General features: G+C 55.8%; 1 pseudogene; it reads left to right on the forward strand.

The window, feature by feature from the left end:
* The first annotated feature begins 7,080 nt into the window (after positions 1-7,080).
* Positions 7,081-12,815, forward strand: LOC138844373 (small ribosomal subunit protein eS4-like; annotated as a pseudogene).
* Positions 12,816-14,121: the final 1,306 nt, after the last annotated feature.

Below are 14,121 nucleotides of genomic sequence, written 5' to 3' on the forward strand. Positions count from 1 at the left end.
GGTAAAACCACCGCCTGCAGTGCCGATATCCCATATGGGTGCCGATTTGCGTCCCGGCTGTTCCACTTCCCATCCAACTCTGTGTTGTGGCCTGGGAAAGCAGTGGAAGATGGCCCAAGTCCTTGGGCCCCTGCACCCACGTGGGAGACCCGGAAGAAGCTCCTGGCTCCTGGCTTCGGATTGGCGCAGCTCCGGCCATTGTGGTCAATTGGGGAGTGAACCAGTGGATGGAAGACCTCTCTCTCTCTGCCTCTCCTCTCTCTGTGTAACTCTGACTTTCAAATAAAAAAACAACAACAACAACAACAACAACAAAAAAACAAAAAACAAAAAACGAACGAACGAATTCAGGAGCAATGTGGGGTGGATTTCTTCGCTGCCAGGGTTCCAGCTGTAAGGGGGTGGTGGTGATTTGGGGGGTGGATTAGAACACAATGTTGGCCGGCGCCGCGGCTCACTAGGCTAATCCTCCACCTTGCGACGCTGGCACACCGGGTTCTAGTCCCGGTGGGGGCGCCGGATTCTCTCCTGGTTACCCCTCTTCCAGGCCAGCTCTCTGCTGTGGCCAGGGAGTGCAGTGGAGGATGGCCCAGGTGCTTGGGCCCTGCACCCCATGGGAGACCAGGAGAAGTACCTGGCTCCTGTCTTCAGATCAGCACAGTGCGCTGGCCGCAGCGCGCCAGCTGCAGCGGCCATTGGAGGGTGAACCAACGGCAAAGGAAGACCTTTCTCTCTGTCTCTCTCTCTCACTGTCCACTCTGCCTGTCAAAAAAAAAAATTAAAAAAAAAAGACAATGTTACACAGAAATCAAAATGTTGTGGCTTCTCATTCCAGGGGGAGGGTCCAGCATCTCTCCTGGGGTGGACGCCACTCATCTGAGGGTTGTGCTGCCATGAACCAGGAAGGGGGAAGCTCCTGGAGACAACGCAGAGACCCTCTGGGTGTTCCATAAGCGAGGTAATTTGTTCTGCAAGAGAACTCCACAGGCGCCTAGTGGAGTTTGGGTACAAGGGCTGGAGAAGAAAAGGGAAGCCTAAGGGGGCCTTGGACGACAGTGAGAGGTTTTCGGAGGTAGGGAATGGCTGATCGGACGTCTACAAGATTCTCATTTGCTTGCTCGATTCCCCTCTGTGACCCCCCAAACTCGAGCAAGAGTCTGCGGCTGTGTCAGTCGGGGGGTGGCCAGCAGCTGTGGGATTTGGGGTGCAGATGGAGGCCGAGGGGTGGAAAGCAGGCAACCCAAGCCGCAGGTCTCCAGAGGAGGCACAGCCTTGAGGATCCCGGGCTCACAGGCAGAGCGGGGTTGCGGGAAGGGTTTTAGGGGGACACAATGGTGAGTCCCCGGAGGTGGGGGCACGGGGCCTGCTCGTGGCTGGAACCTTGCACAGCACACACTCTGGCAGCTCGGAGTGTGTGGAGCTTCTCTTTTCCAGCAGAATCTGTGTCAGGGACAGCCTGGGTCAGCAGGAGGTGCCCTCCGCCCGGCTCGCTGCCTGCCAGACTCCCACATAGTGGGAAAGAACTCTTTTTGCCGAGGGACAGAGATGGGGCTAGAACAAATCCAAGGGTAGAACCTGTCTTGAATTTTCAAAGCAACATTGTTGGGGCAGGCGCTGTGGTGTAGCAGGTTAAGCCACTGCCTGTGATGCCGGCTTTCCATATGGGTGCCCTGCTTCTGATCCAGCTCCCTGCTAATGTGCCTGGGAAAGCAGTGGAAGATGGCCCAAGCTCTTGAGTCACTGTCACCCATGTGGGAGACCTGGATGGAGTTCCTTGCTTTGATCTAGCCCAGCCCTGGCTGTTAGGGCCATTTGGGGGAAGTGAACCAGCAGATGGAAGACCTGTCTCCCTCTCTCTGTAATTCTGCCTTTCAGAAAACAAAAACAAACAAAAACAAAAACAAACAAACAAAAAACTTAAAAAACACAAACTCAACATTGTTTTCAAAATCTGAAAGCAGGAATGTGAGGCTGTGACCCACTCTGATGGAAACATATGCTAAGGAGGCGGAGGGGTGGCTCCTAGACACAGCAGGAACCCCAAGGACAGTCGGACTGTTCCCACCCGGTGACCCCAGAGGAGGCTGGTGTGGAAAAGGAGTGGAGCGTGGTGTTGCTGTGAGTGCGGGGTAATCCCCTGGCCAGGTCCTGGCTGAGCACAGGCTGGGGGATGGAGCCCTGCCTGGAATCACTGATGCGTCCGAGATCTCTGGACCCGTCTGCTTGGTGGGGGAGACCGCGGCGAGGCCGGCCGAGGACACTTCCCGCCGGTGCGCGCCAGCCTTGGCCCGTGGACCCAAGGCTCTGGGCCTGCCTGGCTGGATCCCATTTTTGTCCAGCCCAACATCCCTTTGTTAATGAGGTCCCAGGGTGGAAAAAAAAAAGGGGGGGGGCCTGGCGCGGCTCACACTCAAGGAGATTTGCCAAACGTGTTAGTTGCCGCTAAAAGCTTGTAAACCGGGGTGCAGGATGCCGAGAGGCCTGGGCTGGCCCGGAGGATGAGCTGTGTAGAAGTTCCACAAGCTCCCTGCTGGCTGGTAGGGAAGAATGTCCCCGCGGTGTCAGAGGCGAGCCTGCGCTGGGGCCCGGGCCAGCTCTCCCCGTCACGGGCCCCTCTGCTCCGGAGGAGCTGAGTGCTCCCTTGTATTTGGGTAGCTCGGGCAAGACCAGAGGCCCGTTCAGGGAAAGGCCTGAACACACCGTCATCAGGGCCCGGGTCGGAGCCTCGGCTGCAGACGCTGGAGTGCGTGCACGCGCACACATGCACGCGTTCTCAGTTATGAGAGCGTGGGGCCCTCGGCCTGTGGGCGCCAGGGTGCTGGGCGGGCCTCTCGCGCCAGTGAGCATAGCCACTCACTTTACTGGAAGGCTAATTTGAAACAGAGTGCGATTTGGCAGGGCAGAGGTGCGTGTGTTCTTCTGAGGCCCCCATTTCCTGAAAAGGCACAGCGTCGGCGACGAGCTGATGTTGCTCGTTCACCCATGGTGCTCCTGGGTACGCTTTGGGGAAAAAAAAAGGCCTCAGAGAGCCAGTGCTGGCTTTCTCTGAAGGTAACAGAGTTTGTGGCTTGCAGGCTGTTTTCGGTCTGGGGCCATAATTTGTTTGTTCATTTCACATGTTCCTTCCCCGCAGGCTTGCTGCCAGCGCTGCCTTAGCACGTTGCTTGTGAGTGGCCGGGGGAAGCCAGAAATAGGAGTGATCAGGAAAACACTGGGAGAGAGGCCGGGGCTGGTATCGTGGAGGAGGGTGCACATCTACAGACGGGAAGCCGCGAGGATGAGTGAGCCCCCGGCTACAGGAGACACCAAGACGCCCCAGGCAGGCCTCTGTGCTGGGCTCAGGGGCCCAGGATCCCGTCTAGAAGCAGTTGAGTTGCTTGGGAAGGCCTAAGTCTGGATTCAGCCAGGCAGGCCCCTGAGCCCGGAAGCATAGGGCAGCCGAGACCTGGCTGGGGTGGCCGGCATATCAGAAAGGGAACAAAGAGAAAGCAGGTTGCCCAGGGTGCCGCGCGGGGCCTGAACTCAGTTATAAATGTTGGTGGCCATAGCCTCAGAGGGAGGGGCCCAGGAGGCTGCCAACATTGATCTCATGTCCTGGACAGGCCTGGAAGTTACTTCTGACGCCCACCACCCAATCACCAGAGAGCCGGTGCCTTCTGCAGGACACGGGGCACACGGAGCTGGGTTTGGGGGCTACACGGCTGGGGAAACAGACTGGGAGGGGACATATGTGCTGATGGAACGAAGTCTTTTGCAGCCTCGTGCTCTGGCAGACACAGAGGCCAGCAGGACGTCAGGGCCCGGGGAAGTGCGGGGGCTGTCTTATTCACACTGTAGCCCTAGTGCATAGCTGGCAGCCAAGGCTCACAGCTACATAACGAAATCACCAGGTAACCGACAGGAAGCACAGAGTGCATCTTCCTGGATCCCATGGTGACGTTTTCAGGGACGGTGGAGGGCAGTGAGGGGCTGTTCCCGAAGTGAGCTCTGCAGAAAGCCCCTTGCAGCACTGCGGGAGGCGGGATGTAAGGAGGCCCGGCTGACCTTGCAGGGCCCAGCTGGAACGAGAGGGGGGCTGGGACCGCGGCTGCGGGCCGAGGTCATGGCGAAATGATGCATTAGCAACTTGGCTAACTGCATCGTGTTTTTCCTGCCTGTGATGGCACCAGGCTTAGGCCTCATCCCCGACAGATGACTGGAGGAGGAGGGAAATAAACGGGAGTTTAGACGTGGTCTCTGCGGAGCTGGGACCCCTGGATCTGGCTAATTTGAGAAGCCATGTGTTTCCTCCGTTGGACGATTTCAGAGCCATCCTTGGGATTTATGGGAGGGACGGGGGCTCGAAGGGACTCTGGCTTCTCCTTTCAGCTCTTTTTCCTTGAGAAAGGCCCTTTCCTTCTGGGCTTGGTTTGGACGTGACTGTTAACCCTGGAAGTGCTCCAGTATTCCTCCAGCCACCGGGGGACGGCTGAGATGAACTCTTCGGTTTCTCAGGGGGGATATAAGTATTTCCCTCTCCTTCTGAAGCTGTCAGAGTTAACTCACAGGGCGTGGGCCGCTTGCAGCTACACTCCCCCTCTCTAACCCTTAAAAGATCCAGGCTGGGGCGGGGGGTGAGTCTGGCCCAGGGGTTAGGGTACGGCTTGGGCAACCCGCATCCTATGTCAGAGTGCCTGGTTCAAACCCTGGCTCCTCTGCTTAGGATCCTGCTCCCTGGAATTGCACACCCGGGAGGCAGCAGGTGATGGCTCAAGTACTTGGGACCCTGCCGCCCATGTGGGAGACCCAGCTTGGGTTCCTGGCGCCTGGCTTCAGCCTGGCTCAGCCCCAGCTGTTGTGAGGATTTGGGAGTGAAAAAGCAGATGGGAGATCTCTGTCTCTCTGCCTATAAGTAAATAAAAACTTTAAAAAAAATCATGCTGGTTCCTAGGCCTCCCACTCACACATTTCGACCCTTGGCTCTGTCCCCACAGAGACCGCGAGCCAGGTTCTCGGGGCCACAAATGGCTGACTTCCACCATGCCCTTTCCAACCAAATGGTTTCTTAAATTGCTCTCTCTCTCTGCCGGCTGTTCTGGGACACAGACGCCAGTGTGGGGGTTCCCGGCTCTTCCTTTTTCCCTAGGAACAGGCGGGAAAAGCCTCCCGGGTTTCTGCCCGCCGCCGCCGGGGAAGCGGCGACCGGGCTTTGTGCGCCCTCGGCGGCCGCGGGGCGTTGCGGGCACCTCCGCCACGGCGTGCGGGGCCCGGGCAGGAGCGGCGGGAACGCGCCCCCGCACAGGGCCCCGGGGAGCTGCCCGCGCCAGCCCCGCCCGCCGCGCCGGGCCGCTGGGAAGGGCCGGGAGGCGACGGGGAGGGGGCCGGGGAGGAGGGAGCGTTCCTGCAAATCACATGATTTTCCCGCTTATATAAATCACAGCTTGTTTTTCTCAACCCGCTGCAGACTTAAAGGTGCAGCGCCTCCTTTCTCTCCCAAGGGCCGGGCTTCCCCTGGGGGCTCCGGACGCCCCCGATCTGGGCTGGAGGGTGTTGGGGGGGCGGTCCCTGCAGCCCCCATACCTGGGAGTTTCCTTTTAGCTCGGGACCAGTGCAGGGGAAGGAACGCTGTGTTCACAGCAGCCGGCAGGGCGGCTTGGGGTCAGCGATCTCACTGGACACTGTGTTCCCTGAGAGTTGCCGGCTCCTAGGCCCGTGGAGGCTTGGGCCAAACTGGCTGGTGCCGCGGTCTGTGGTGGCCCAAACCGGGTTTCTAAGGCCCATGCTTACTCTTTTATTTTATTTTTTAATATTTATTTATTTTATTCAAAAGGCAGAGTTAGAGAGGGAGGGAGTGTGGGAGAGAGGAGAGAGATCTTCCATTGGCTAGTTCACTCCCCAAATGGCCACAGGGGCTGGAGATGGCCAATCCGAAGATGCGCCAATCCGAAGCCAGGAGCCAGGAGCTTCTTCTGGGTCTCCCACGTGGGTGCAGGGGCCCGAGGTCTTGGGCCATCTTCTACTGCTTTCCCAGGCCAGAGCAGAGAGCTGGATCTTAAGAGGAGCAGCTGGGACATGAACCAGTGCCCATCTGGGATTCTGGCGCCACAGGCAGAGGCTTAGCCCACTACGCCACAGTGCTGGCCCCATGACCTGCTACTCTTGGTCTTGGTGGGCTGCACTGGGGTGATGAGCTGCAGTCAGAGACATGTGCTATGGAGATTAATCAGCACCTTCAGTTTTAGCGCCTGTCCAGGCTGAGCGACAAGGCCAGGCACAGTTACTTGCCTTGTGAACAGTACGGGTGATGAGCCTAGTAGGCTTTGGGAAGAGGAGGCGGGGGGGGGGGGGGCAGCAGTAGTGCTTGCGCTGATCAGGAATTGGGGGGTGAGGGAGAGGTAGATGAGACGGGAAGGCTATGGAGGGCAGCCGCAGGCAGCCTGGGGTGCAGGGCTGAGTGTGGATGGATCCAGTGGCGGCAGTGCTGTCCAGCAAAGGCGGCGGCGGGGCGGGGGCTGGTGAGCAGGGACAGTGTGGGGGGGGTGTTAAGGACAGCAAGTCTGGCAGTGGTGTGCGGGATCACCTGGAAGCCCCAGACCAGTGGGAGGCTCCGCCAGGAACCAGGCTGGCAAAGGCACGGTGCTGGGGCGTGCAGAGAGGCAGAGACAAACCTCAAGGAGGGAGGTTTGGAAGAGTAAATGGAGATGACTGAGGGGAGAAGTCGCCTATGGTGATGTGGATGGGGCGTGGGGAGGCGGTGTCCTCCACGTGCAGGGGGTGTGGGGTCGTGGAGTAAGGGCTCCTTTGCCAGGAACTCAATCTGAGCGTCCTGGAGCCGTTACCTACTGCCTCCCAGGGTGTGCATTAGCAGGCGGCTGGGATGGAGAGCGGGGCTGGGACTCGAACCTGAGCTCACCGATATGGGAAGTGGGTGCCCCAAGTGGCAGCAAACTCCCACCCGGAGGGGCTCCTTTCAGAGGTGCTGTTTGTGAAGATGGGGGTGGGGTGGGGTGGGAGGGACTCTCTGCCGGGAGGGGCCTGGGGCTCTGGAGACCAGGAGAGGCGCTGGACGAGATGACAGACAGGGAGAGAGGGAAGGAAGCCAGGGGGCACCCCCCCGCCCCACCACATGGGAGAAGGAGCGGCCAGCCGGCTGCAGAGGCCCCGTGCTCCCCAGAGGCAGGCCAGCCTGGCTGAGTGGTGCCTCTGCCTGAGCCCAGCCAAGTTGCTTATCCTCCCTGGATCTTAGTTTTCTCACCTCTAAAATGGGGGTAACAACACCGGTGTCACATCCTCTGAGGGTTCAGAGAAGTTTTCAGTGCACGCTGCTGGGTGCCCAGCAAGTGCTTCACACCATCTCCTCCCTCTCTACGTCCCCCTTCCTACCCCACCCTTTCCTTCCTTCAGTGCCCAGTGCCTGAATACAGTTTTTGTCTTTATACTTTTTTTAGGTTTATGTATTTATTTTTTTAAGATTTTATTTATTTATTTGAAAGTCAGAATTACACAGAGAGGAGGGGCAGAGGCAGAGAGAGAGATCTTCCATCCAATGGTTCACTCCCCAGATGGCCACAATGGCCGGAGCTGTGCTGATCCGAAGCCAGGAGCCAGGAGCTTCTTCCTGGTCTCCCACACGGGTGCAGGGGCCCAAAGACTTGGGCCATATTCCACTGCTTTCCCAGGCCATAGCAGAGAGCTGGACAGGAAGTGGAGCAGCCAGGTCTCGAACCGGAGCCCATATGGGATGCCGGCGTTTCAGGCCGGGGCCTTAACCCACTGTGCCACAGTGCCGACCCCTTTAAGTTTATTTATTTAAAAGACACAGAGAGACAGACAGAAAACCTCTACATGCTGGTTCACTCCCCAAATGCCCCCAACAGCCAGGGCTGGACCAGACAGAAGCCAGGAGCCCAGAACTCAATCCAGGTCTCCCATGGGGTGGGAGGGACCCATGTGCTTGAGCCCTCACCCGCTGCCTCCCAGGGTGGGCATCAGAGGGAAGCTGGATTGGAAGCGGAGCCGAGACTCTAACCCATCAAGCCGACATGGGAGACATGGGATGCAGGGGGTCCAGGCATCATCTTTATCCCTGTGCCAAAAACTAGCCCAAGTTTCTGTCTTTCAGTCGTAACTGAAGGGCCAGCACCTGGGACAGTGGTGAAGAAGCCTGTGGCTCACGTGGTAGCGTCTGGGTTTGAGTTCCAGCCCAGCTCCCAATTCCAGCTTCCTGCTGATGGGCATCCTGGGAGGAAGGGACCTGGCTCCTGCCCTGGTCCTGCTCTGGCTCTTGCAGGTATTTGGGGAGTGAACTGGCTGATGGGAGCACTCTCTGTTGTCTCTCTGCATCTAAATAAATTTATTTTAAAAATTAAGAAAAAGAAAGTAACCGAGGTGCCAGCATAGTGGCTCAGCGGGTTCAGCCACTGCCTGCAATGCCGGCTTCCCATATGAGCGCTGGTTCAAATCCTGGCTGCTCCACTTTCTGTGCAACTCCCTGCTAATGTGCCTGGGAAAGCAGCAGAAGATGGCCCACGTGCTTGGACCCCTGTACCCACATGAGAGCCCTGGGGGGAGCTCCTGGCTCCTAGCTTAGGCCTGGCTCAGCCCTCGCCATTGCAGCCATTTGGAGAGTGAACTAGCGAATGGAAGATCAATCTCTCTCTCTCTTTCTTTAACTCAAATTAATCAAATATAAAATCTCTACAAAAACTGTCACCAAGCTGTTGTTTTTCTTCCTTCTCCTCTTCCTAACCTCCGCTTTCTCTTCCCCCTGGAAGACACACAGTCTTGCTTGTGTGACTGGTTATTTGAACTGGAATGCCCTCTACCAGGAAGGAAGGAACTAATAAACTTGTGTCCAGAGGGTCTCCTAGCTGCAGATGGCTCTTACCTCACAGGCTTCTCCCAGCTCTGCCAGGTTCCTAAGGGCAGGTGTTATCAGATCTTTTCTGTTCTCACAGCTGAAGAAATGGAAGTTTTTTTTTTTTTTTTTTTTTTTTTTTTTTTTTTTTTTTTTTTTTTAATAAAAGGTTTTACTGGTCTATGCAGGAACCACAGGCCTCTCAGGGTTCCTTAGTTCAAAAATTTCCGAACTTCTATCTGTAGCCCTTCAGTTTTAAAAAGGACTTTAACCCAGTGGCCAGATAAAGTCAACACAGGCAACACGGTTCTGGGGGCGGTGGATGGGGAGGTTCTGGGTGGCAGTGGCGGTAGCTTAGCTCTGTCCCCACTTGCAGGCTCAGAACCAGGGTCACCGGGCACTCACAACCTCTGTCTCCACGCTCAGCTTGGTTCTCTTCCTTTTCAGCCACAAGCCTCTTGAACACAAAGCTCAGTCCAAGCCCAGATTAAGGCTTCCCGGCCCCCTGGGTGTGGCCACCGTGTGGGCCAAGTGTTGACCCTGGCCGTGGCGCCGACCTCTCGGCTCTGCTCAGCTTTCGGCCTGTGGAGTGCAAATCAGCTGAGCAGGGCCGGCAAGGTGCGGAGGCCGAGGCCAGAGGTGCAGTCTTTGAAAGAGTTTGCTGAAAACCAAATTTTTAGGTGAAAGAACTTCAGTTTCTGGCTTTTAGAACAATGATTTGAATAAAGCAAATACGGTAGTACTTAAAAAAGATTGTGGAAAGTGGAGTTAAAAGATAAGTGTAGGGACTGGTGTTTTTAATAAAAGGTTTGTTTATTTGAAAAGTGAGAGCAGAGAGAAGAGAAAAAGAGAGAGAGATTTTTCCTTTTGCTGGTTCACTCTCCAAATAGCTGCAACAGCTGGGGCTGGGTTAGGCTGAAGCCAGGAGCCAGGAACTCCATCTGGGTCTCCCACACAGGTGGCAGAGACTCAAGTACTTGAGCCATCATCTGCTGCTTCCCATGATGGGAGGTGGAGCAGCCAGGATGGATGGGGAGGTGCAGAGGGAAGGGATGCTGGTTTGGAGGCCCAGGCCCCCGTCAGAGTGCCTGGATTCAAGTCCCGCCTCTGGCTCCCGAGTCCAGCTTCCTGCCAATGCAGACCATGTGATGGCTTGAGTAGTTGAGTCCCCTGCCGCCTACGTGGGAGACCAAGTGAGTTCCGGGCTCCTGGCTCTGGCCTTGGGCCCAGGTCTGGCTGTCAGAGGCATCTGGGGGGAGTGAATCAGTGCATGTGAGTTCTCCGTCTGTCTGTCTCTCCCTCTGTGTCACTCTTCCTCCAGAATAAATACATGTAAAAAAAATTAAAATATAAGTTTATTTTGGTGTAGAAAATTCTGAAATCTTTGCAAAGTTTTCCCATAATATGCGTTTTTCCGTTGGCTTTTTACAGACTCCTTTGTGTCTGTGAGATGCGATGCGGCACTGTCACGCGTGCTGATGCATATGTAAGATGGAGCCGTATGAGTGGAAGTCGGTTAAAGGATATACCCTGTGCATTCTTAAAGATGTTACTCTGCGCTGTCTGAGACACACGGCAAGACCGAAGGATAAAAACAGCTCCCCAAGCCGCACTGCTCGGCAGCTTAGGCTGCTTCCATTCCTAGTGCAGCCGTGGCTCCAGGGCCCAAGCAGCATCTGAAGCGAGGAGCAGCTCTGGAGCACTGGATGCTGGGTACCTTGACCGGTGTGTCTGCTCCTCGGCCATCCGCCAGTCCCCGCGAGCTGGGAGGATGGCTCCCTCTCGCCATTTTCCCAAGGAACAGGCTGGAGGATGTGCTGACCCGAGAGGAAGATAAATGTGCATGTTCCTTAAGATTGATGGCAAAGTCCAAGCTGCTACACCCTCCCTGCTGGCTTTGTGGATGTCGTCAGCACCGATGAGACCGGACGGGATTTCTGTCTGATCTACGCCGCCATGGATTGCTTTGCTGTTCATTGTATTGCACCTGAAGCGGCCACAGACAAGATGCGCAAAGCGGGAGAGACCTTTGTGGGCACGAAAGGAATCCCTCATCTGGTGACCCAGGATGCTGGTACCACCCGCTGCCCTGATCCCCTCATCCGGGTGCGTGACACCATTCGGATGGGCTTGGAGACTGGCAAGATTATGGTTTCAAGTTTGACACTGGTAACCTGTGCGTAGTGACGGCGGGTGCCAAGCTGGGAAGAACTGGTATGATGACCAACAGAGAGAGACATCCTGGCTCTTGTTCATGTCAGGATGCCAACAGGCGTGGGTGTTGTGGTGCAGCAGGTTAGGCTGCTGCCTGCGATGCCAGCATCTCCCATGAGTGCCAGTTCAAGTCCTGCTGCTCCACTTCCAATCTGGCTCCCTGCTAACGTGTCAGCAAGAGCAACAGAAGATGGCCCAAGTGCTTGGGTCCCTGCACCCATGGGGGAGGCCCAGATGGAGTTCCAGGCTCCCATCTTCAGCCTGGCCCAGCCCTGGCTGTTCTGGCCATTTGCGGGATGAACCGGTGGATGGAAGGTCTCTCTCTTTCTCTCTCTCAGTTTCTCTCTCTCTCTCTGTAGCTCTTCCTTTCCAAATCAATCAATCAATCAATCTTAAAAAAAAAAAAAAGATGCCAATGCATCAGCTTTGCCACTTGGCTCTCCAACATTTTCGTTATTGGCAAAGGCAACAAACCATGGATTTCTCCTGGAGACAGGGAACGCACCTCAGCACTGCTTGGGGGAGAGAGAGAGAGAGAGAGAGAGAGAGAGAGAGAGACTGGCTGCACACAGAGCAGGGGGTGAAATGGCCTCTAGGCGACATGTTGGAAAAGTCTTTGTACTTAATTAAAGACAATACAGTGTGAAGAAAAAGAGACACCGCCTGGGACGCGTGCGTCCTGTACACACATAAAACGGCCACGAGGTCCACCCGGGAAAGGCCCCTCTGCCAGCCCTGACCGCGCCTCCACCCCGAGGCGGCCACAGCCCAAATCCGGGCGCCGTCATGTCCCTGCAGTGACCTGAATGCTATTATGTTTTACACCAATGGCCTTTGGCTTTATACATTCTTCTGAAACATGCATCATTTCCTCAAGAGTGTATTTCTGGGATTCCTCCATGTTGATACTGTTTTTGAACGGATTAATTTTTTTAAAAAGATTTATTTATTTGAAAGACGGAGTTACAGAGAAGCAGAGGCAGAGAGAGAGAGAGAGAGAGAGAGAGATCTTCCATCCACTGGTTCACTAAGCAGCTGCAACGGCCAGAGCTGGGCCGATCTGAAGCCAGGAGCCAGGAGCCAGGAGCTTCCTCTGTGTCTGCCACACGGGTGTAGGGGCCCAAGGTCTTGGGCCATCTTCTACTGCTTTCCCAGGCCATAGCTGAGAGCTGGATTGGACGTGGAGCAGCCGGGACTCAAATTGGCGCCCATTTGGGATGCCGGCACTGCAGGCCGTGGCTTTACCCGCTCCGCCACCGCGCCAGCCCTCCATTTTTACTATTGGATAATACCAAGCGATTGGAACAGACCCCAGCTTAGGTCTCCATTTCCTGCTGGTGAATGAGCACTGGAGCTGTTCCGGGTGTTTTGCTGTCACAAACGCCGTGGCTGGGGACGACACTCGTGTCCACGTGTGGGTGTTTGTCTCGGAGTAGACTTGCCGGCCCCTAGGATGTGAGACTTCAATGCGGTGAGAGCCGTTCCCTGCGCACTCTCACTGCGGGCGGCGTCACTCACTGCGGGCGGAGTCACACAGCCTCAGCACGCTGGGCTGCTCTGGCTGTGTCTGCGATATCACCGGCGTGAAGTGCTTCCTCTGACCACTATGAGGCCGGCCATCTTCTTCGGTGCCTTTAGGCCAAATGTGCTTCCTCTCGTGGGCATTGCCCTCGCCGGTTCTGTCCGTCGGAGTACTTGCTCTTACTGACGATAGGATTTTGTTACGTGTTGTGCTCTGTGGCTTGCTATCAGTGAAATGTTTTGCAATATCTTTTTCCGTCTATTGGTTATCTTTGCATTTTTTTTTTGATACATAGACTTCTTTTAAATTTGAGAAGCCAAAAGAGACGCACAGAAAGAAAGCTAAAGAGAGACAGTTCATCTGTTGGTTCACTTTCCAAATGCCGCAGCAGCCAGGTCTGGGCCAAGTTGAAGCCAGCAGCCTGGCGTTCAATCCGGATTGCCTGTGTGGGTGGCAGAGACTCAAATGCTTGAGGCGCTGCCATTGTCTCCCAGGGTGCCCGTTAGCAGGAAGCTCGAGTCAGGAGTTGAACTCTCATCTGGGGCGTGGGTGTCTTTTTTGTTTTTTAATTTATTTTTTAATTTTTCTGGTTTCCAAGTTTTACTCGAGAACTCATACAAAATATTCCAGAGGCGTTTTGATCGCCACCTTCCTCTTCTCCGTGCTGGTTGAGCTGGAGGTGGCGGAATTCTAGCTCTCTCTCCAGATCAGACAAGCAGACACGCACAGGACAGACTGACAGCTGCCATCCTGCTGAGAGCACACGCAAGCCACGCGCTGTGCAGGGAGCGATCCGGGGACTGGCTCCAGCTGGAGGTGACCCATGGGGGGGTCCTTGGGTGGCAGGAAATGACGTTTGTTTCTCTAGTTAAAAAAGGCCCAGCTTTCTTGTAGCTTTAGAGCCAGCACAAATACAGGCGGCAGGGGAGCAGGGCGTGGGTTTCATTCTGCTCAGGGCGCCCAGTGACATAGCCCCAGGCTCCCTGGACAGCTTTCGCCCCTAGTTCTGAAGGACCTGGCTGTGGGTGTTAGGCATGGAGATTGATGCCTTGAAGTGAGTGATTTGTGCTCCGAGGGCTCCCCGGCCTATCAGGAAGAGTCCCCTTCTCCATGCCCTGGTCTTCAAGGCCCAGCAGGTCTGCAGGCTTTGCTTGCCGTCTGCCCCCTCCCTCCCCCGCGCCCCAGACTGTCTCCTACAGGGAGCTGCTTCTGTTCACAAAGATTTCAATTGTTTGAGCCATGATGATAGAGCCTGGCTTCCAGGAACATAACTGGTTGGTCATGGTTGGGGTTCATGGTCCCCTTGGATTTTTTGGGAGGGCTTTCGTTTTGTTTTGCTGTTTATTTATTTAATTTATTTGAAGAGGGGGGAGAGAGGGAGAGAGAAACTCCCACATGCTGGTTCACTCCCCAACACTGGGATCCATGAACTCAGTCCAGATCTCCAACGTGGGTAGCAGGGACCCAAGTACCTGAGCCATCACCACTGCCTCCCAGGGTGCTGAGAGTCGGGAATCCGAGCCGGGAAACGAGCCCAGGCGCTCAGACG

The sequence above is a fragment of the Oryctolagus cuniculus genome, chromosome 11 (genome assembly GCF_964237555.1).
Source record: "Oryctolagus cuniculus chromosome 11, mOryCun1.1, whole genome shotgun sequence".
NCBI classification, from domain to species: Eukaryota; Metazoa; Chordata; class Mammalia; order Lagomorpha; family Leporidae; genus Oryctolagus; species Oryctolagus cuniculus.